Genomic DNA, 7,243 nt, shown 5'->3' with positions numbered 1-7,243 from the left:
AAGCAGGTCTCAGAATAACTAACACATAATGTTAAAAAACCAAAATTTTAAAATATAATGAAGCACATTAGCTATGATTACTCTTTTCAAATAGTTAAAAATATTTTACTATTATATTGTAATAATTTATCATAGAAAAATATTCTCAGTGTTATTCATTCCCTGTTTAATTCAACCTCTGAAGATGTCCATTTGTGTGTTATATCATGGGAAAAATATATTCACATAGGAATAAAGACAGATGTATTAATATACGTGGGTGCATTTCAAAATTTAAATCAGGAATCATGGAGAGCAGAAATGCTTGGAGACCTCCATGTTCGACCTTGACTTTAGTTCCATCTGGGGAAGACTCCATCTCAGTTATCAAGGACCCCAGCCTCCCAGGTCCTAGGCCCAGAACCCAGGCATTCTTCCTTGCTGGCTTCACCACCCCTATCCTCCCTCCCAAGAAAGGTATATCAGTGTGGAGGAGCTTAGATGCAGAGCCAGGGCTGGGAACGCAGCTCACTGAGTAGCTATCAGAGAGTCTGTCCAAGCACTTATATGACAATGCATCAACCAGTGGCATTCTAAAAAGAATGAATTGATCTAGACTGACATGAGAAGATGTTGAGACGTAACAAGTGGTATCACAAGATGTGGTCATGATGGCCTAATGCTGGGTGTAGTTCTGCAAAGAGAATCTTTACACAGCTCCATCCTTGTGTGAATATCCCAGCATGTTCTCATACAGAGATGCCACAATGTCACGTCCTGGAAACTCCCAGATATGTGTGGGCTGCTGTTGACAGAAACCTCATTATGACTGTTGAGGATCAAACAAACTTTTTAGACTTACTTCTGAATCTACAGGAAGGTGCTGAATAGCAGTGGCGTTTCTAGGGAGTGGCACTAGAGACGGGAAAAAGAAAGATTAATGTTCTGTAGGGTTTTTTTTTTTTTTTTTTTTTTTTTAGATATTTATTTGAAAGTCAGAATTACAGAGGGAGACAAGGAGGGAGGGAAAGGGACAATGAGAGAGACAGAGACAGAGTGATCTTCCATCTGTTGATTCACTCCCAGAGGGCCACAAATGCCAGGGTTGGATCAGACTGAAGCCAGACACCAGAAGCCAGGAACTGCACTGAGGTCTCCTATGTAATTCGGCTAGTGTGTGGTGTAGTAGGTAGAGCCACCACACGCAAGCATTTGCATGGGCTTTGGTTCATGTCCTAGCTGTTCCACTTCCCATCCAGCTCTCTCCTAATGGCCCTGGAAAAGCAGCAGAAGCTGACTCAAATGTTTGGGAGACCCAAATGAAGCTGCTGGCTCCTGGCTCCAGCCTGGCCTAGAGCTAACCAGGGGAGTCATCTGGAACTAAACTGGTAGATGGAAGATCTCCCCACTTTCTCTGTCCCTTCTCTGGACTGCTTCCAGAATAAGCAAAGTGTTAAAACATTAATGTATTAGCTCAGGATAGATATAGGTTCAACTCCTGGCTCTGCTTTTATTCCAGTTTCCTATTAATGTAAACCCTGAGACTTGAGAACTTGGGTGCCTGCCACCCTGTGGGAGACCCCAGCTGAACTTCAGTGTCAGCCTGTCCCAGGCCTGGCTAGTGTGGATATGTAGTGTGAACCATTGGGTAGAACACCCTCTAAGTCTCTGCCTTCCAGAAGAAACAGAAAAAAATTAAAGATTTCAAAATATTCAGGCTCTTTAAAAAGCTACTTTTATCATTCTATCCTGAATAAATAGGTATGTCATATTTTTCATATTTATAAAAAGATATTATATTTACCAAGACAGTTACAGTGGCAGGGCTGGGACTAACCTTAATGCATAATATTCAGGGTCAGGTTATTGCAAAATGGATATAATATAATGCAGACTTTTAACAAGGCAAGTTTCCGAAATTTTTTGCTAGATGGAGAAACACAATATGTTAAGTAAATTCAGTATTAATCTTGTAGTACAGTGTTAACAATGATGTTAAAAATGTATAGAAAGGGCCCGGCGGCGTGGCCTAGCGGCTGGGGTCCTCGCCTTGAAAGCCCCGGGATCCCATATGGGCGCCGGTTCTAATCCCGGCAGCTTCACTTCCCATCCAGCTCCCTGCTTGTGGCCTGGGAAAGCAGTCGAGGACGGCCCAAAGCTTTGGGACACTGCACCCGTGTGGGAGACCCGGAAGAGGTTCCTGGTTCCCGGCATCGGATTGGCGCGCACCGGCCCGTTGCGGCTCACTTGGGGAGTGAAACATCAGATGGAAGATCTTCCTCTCTGTCTCTCCTCCTCTCTGTATATCTGGCTTTCCAATAATAATAAAATCTTTATAAAAAAAATGCATAGAAAACAAAGCATGGGAGAAAATGTCCCTAACTGATAGTAGCAATCTAGCAGTCTTCTCTGATAGTGAGATTATGGGAATTTGTTTCCTGAACCTTTATATTTTCATATTCTTTTTGACTGATCTACAGCAAGCAGCCATTCTTGTGTGATATGAAACAGAAAGAAAGTAAAATACCGAGAAGACCAGGACATGCGTTGCTGGCATGAGTCAAGAGCTGGATTTTCATGTTTAAATTCGTTTCAGAAACACAGGGGTGGTTTCTAGGCAACCAGCTTGGGAAATCATGTTCATTTCCATGGTTGCTGGAGTGTGGCTGAGTGTCTCAGAGAAAATGTCATAGATGAAGCCTTGCGAAAAGCAGACGCCCGCTAAGGGGAAGCGAGCTACACCACCCAGCTGGGGCCAAGGGATTTGATGGACTGTGACCTTCCAAGGCAGCTAGGAGCCCCAGCATTTCCCGTTGCTATTATTCTTATGGCAAATGTATGTTTGATTTTAGTGAGGATTGCCATAGGTGTGTACCTAGAGCTAGATATTCATGTCTTTGCATAAGGTGCAGGAAAATGAAGGGGGATGGGGGAACGAGGTACCCCACCAGTGCCCAGCTGAGCATCTAGGGCTGTGACTCCAGACAGTTGGCAAGACTTTACAAGATGACTGTCAGCCTCTTGTTGTCTCACATGAGCCATTTACTGCCATTTGAGACAGCCCTGCTGAGCCAAGGGGCTTTGAGGCAAGGCAAAATGCTGGAATGTGCAGTCGGGGCTAAGAAACCCTTGGCCTGGGGGGATGGATTGTGAGGGCTGGACTGGGTTAAGAAAGGGCCCTAGCCCCAAGGGAGATGTGTTCGTTCACAGAAGGATCACAGGAGGTGCGGAAGGTCTTGTCCTCATCCCTCCCTGTGTGGTTACTCTTTTCTGCAAGAAGGAAACGGATATCCCATTAACACGAGGGAACATTACTCCGTTTCTTGCTCCTAGGCCGCCTAGTGGTCATTTTTCAATAAGAAAAAACTCCAATACTCAGCAAGGCAGTAGACAGCAGGTGCTTTGGATAATGAGTTTGCTGTCTTTGGCCATGCATACACTCAGCTTGCTAACCAGGGATTCTGGCCTCCATAAGGACAGTTCCGCTTCCTCCCAGAGAGTGGGCCAGGAGGGCAGGCACCTTGCAAAGGGACAGGCGACAAGAATCTTGGGCCCCCAAACCTCTGAACCCTAAAGCAGCAATCCATGATGCGACTTTTGGGCCTGAGCAGCCCTCCTGTCCAATGAGAGCCACCTGGAGGGGAAGGAGGAGGGCTGCCATGGTCTGAAGTGGAAGCTTGGTCCCCAAGGTAAAGCGATTGAGAGAGGTGGGGTCTTGGGGGAAGTGTTTCAGCCTCTTCAGGCACTGCCCTTGGAGGGCATCACTGCCCATTTCTCCTCTGTATGGTGAGTTTGGTCTTGTGGGACTGAATTGATTCCTAGGAAGGTGTATTGTGAAGCAAGGTCAACTTTTCTTAGCAGCACTCTTACATGGGACATCTGTCTCTCATCCTTGCAAGTGATGTCATGTGTCATTGATGATGCAGCACAAAACCCTTGCCAGATGATGTGGCTTCGATGAGCTCAGGCTCCCGGAAGCAGGAGCTATGCTCACCTCTTTGGGATGCACACAGCCTCTGGTGTTTTGCTAGAGCAACAAAAAATCACAAAATGGCCTATTTGCCCCTTCTCGTGGTTAGTCCCACATTCTCTCTGTTCTCTGGACATCTCATTTGGCATTGTCAGCCCTTTACAGCAGCTTCTTTTTGCGCAGCTTGCTTAACTCTTTTATTGTTATGCAACCTTTTTTGCTCCAGTGAGAAATTGATTTTTTTTTCCTTCCAAACAGTCTTGGAGCATCTTGAAGAGTGGGCCAATGCATCAATCCTTCCACTAACTCTCTGCCCAGTAAATATTTGCATTGGGAGTGGATTTAGCTGTAGAGTGCTGATCAGAACTTCTCTCCCAGTGCCTGAATGAGAAACTGGGAAATAGTTCTAATTTTTTTCTGTCTATAAGCATTTGTCTCTTCAGAAATGTTGGTCCTTCTCTCTCACAAGGACCTGTACTCCGAGCTAAGCTAAAGACAGATCTCTTTTCTCTTAGGGCTTAGAGCCTTGTGTACATATTTGGCTTGGCTCTTGCTACACTGGATTTGGATTCAAGCTGCAATCTGAACTCACTTAGCTCCTTTAATTCTATCTACAATCTGTCAGCTCCTAGTCCAACACCTCTTCTCAAGCAGGAGTCTGCTCTGCCAAACGGGGACCATGATGGTCCTGGGAGCGAGTAACAAGGGTGCTGCCAGGTCCATGTGCACCCAGGTTTGTATCATAATCTTTGGACAGCTGTCTGGGAGCAAGCCATACTTGGCATAGGGATGGATGCAGGGAGGTCAATGCCCAGAGCCACCCAGGTGGTGCCATGTTCTCACAGTGGACACGAGGTAATGCCATTGCTTTGGAGTGCGAAGGCATGCAGCCAACTCACCTGCCGTTAAAGCTATGTGGATGGGCAGGAAGGACATTTGATGGGGAAGGTGAGAAGATGGATGGACCTTGTGTTTTAGAGTGTGGGTGTCCTCCTGTGAGTGAAGAGGGATGATGCAAGAATTTCAAATGGGTAGGGGAATATATCACGGTCAAATTTCAAAAGATCTATATAATGGTGGTGTGAAGGGGCACTAGGGGAGGTTAAGGGGCCAGCCACAAGCTGATTTGCATTGTGTGTTAGAGGAAATGAGAGGAGGAGTATTGTGGGTTGAACAGGCCAGCCCTGGGAACAGGTGGTATGGGGGCAGGGGTGAGAGTGGGCATCCAAGACCACTTGCAGGACTTGGCATGGGGGACCAGACTGGTGACTCCATTTACCAAAATTAGAGGTGAATGGCAGGGAGCTGTTGGGGGTGGTGAATTGAACTGTGGCCATGTTTAGACAGCCACGGCCATCCCCAGAGAGCCATGTCATGAGCGGTTGGTACCAGCGAGGTTGATCTTAGGCGAGACACAGCTTTTGGTGGAAGAAGGCTGAATCCAGCCTCCCTCTCCATACAGACACTCAACAAGCATTGTTTTGAGTAGCAAATTAACGATTACAGGGTACTGGGGAAACAGAATGACACTGCAGTGTAAATGCTGATGCTCCCCAGGAACGGACCAGGATTTTGCAAGAAGCTCAGTTGAAGTCACACTAATTTTTTTTTTCAGCTATAAATAAACCTGCTTCTGCAGCTGAGTTTTCAATGACACAGGGAGGAGGAGGAAGGCAGCCATGGAAACGGGCCGAGGGCTGCATAGAGGACAGGTCACGCGTGCAAGGCAGAAACAGTGGCAAGTTGCTGGCAAAATGGATGGCAGAGTGGGCAGAGAGCTGGAAGAGAGGCGAGTGTGACGCGCCAGCCCAAGCAGGAGGTGGGTGTCGATAACTAGACCAGCCGTGGGGCCGTACCCATTTGTGAACTGCAATGCAGTGGTCCTCTTGAGCTCTGTGGGTGTGTTACCTCACCTAGGGCTCAACACAATCTTGTGGCCTGTGTCCTTCACAATGTCCCCTTTACAGATGGGTAAATTGGGGACACACAGAGTTCACAATGCCTTAACTCCAAGCCGTTCAGTTGGAAAGTAGCAGTTCCAAGGTTTGAACACAGATACTCTGGGTCCTGGGTCTTTGCAGGGGATCTGTGCTGCTGGGTTGGTCTGCTGCTCCAGGCAAAAACATCAGCAAACCCCACTTTGTAGGGCCTAGATTTTCTTTTTTTTTTTTTTTAGAGATTTATTTATTTTTATTGGAAAGTCAGATATACAGAGAGGAGGAGAGACAGAGAGGAAGATCTTCTGTCGAGTGAGTCACTCCCCAAGTGGCCGCAACAGCTGAAACTGAGCCAATCCGAAGCCAGAGCCTCTTCCAGGTCTCCCACGCAGGTGCAGGATCCCAAGACTTTGAACTGTCCTCTACTGCTTTCCCAGGCCACAGAGAGCTGGATGGGAAGTGGAGCTGCCAGGATTAGAACCCGCGCCCATATGGGATCCCAACGTGTTCAAGGTGAGGACTTTAGCCACTACGCTATCGTGCCGGGCCATGGCCTAGATTTTCTAATTAGCCTATGGATTTTTGTGAAGGGCAAGTGGCATTATTTATACTAAGACCTAAATTATAGGTACACAGGGATTTTGAACTGTTCATGGAAAATGCATGTTTTGAAAAAAAACTGTGTATGGATTTCAAAACTTTTTGCATCCAGTCTGGTGCTATGGCATAGCGAGTAAAGATGCCGCCTAAGTCTCCAGCATCCCATACAGGCACTGGTTTGCATCTCAGCTGTTCCACTTCTAATCCAGCTCCCTGCTGGTGTGCTTGGGCCCCAGCACTCATGTGGGAAAAGAGACCTGGGTGGGCCCGGTGGCATGGCCTAGTGGCTAAAGTCCTCGCCTTGAACGCACCGGGATCCCATATGGGAGATGGTTCTAATCCCGGTAGCTCCACTTCCCATCCACCTCCCTGCTTGTGGCCTGGGAAAGCAGTCAATGATGGCCCAAAGTGTTGGGACACTGCACCCACATGGGAGACCTGGAAGAGGTTCCAGGTTCCCGGCTTGGGATCGGCATAGCACCGGCCTTTGCGCTCGCTTGGGGAGTGAATCATCGGACAGAGGACCTTCCTCTCTGTCTATCCTCCTCTATGTATATCTGACTTTGTAATAAAAATAAATAAATATTTAAAAGAAAAGAAAAAAGAGAAGAAAAGAAAAGAAAAAAGAAAAGAGAAGAGAAGAGATCTGGGTGAAGTTCCCGGCTCCTGGGCTTGAGCCGGCCCAGCCCTGGCTGTTGTGGCCATTTGGGGAGTGAACCAGAAGGTGGAAGGTTCTCTCTGTCTCCTGGGCTTGAGC

This window comes from Ochotona princeps, chromosome 11 (assembly GCF_030435755.1).
Source record: "Ochotona princeps isolate mOchPri1 chromosome 11, mOchPri1.hap1, whole genome shotgun sequence".
In the NCBI taxonomy this organism is placed as follows: domain Eukaryota; kingdom Metazoa; phylum Chordata; class Mammalia; order Lagomorpha; family Ochotonidae; genus Ochotona; species Ochotona princeps.
The sequence above is the reverse complement of the archived record's forward strand: the minus strand, read 5'-3'. Positions refer to the sequence as shown.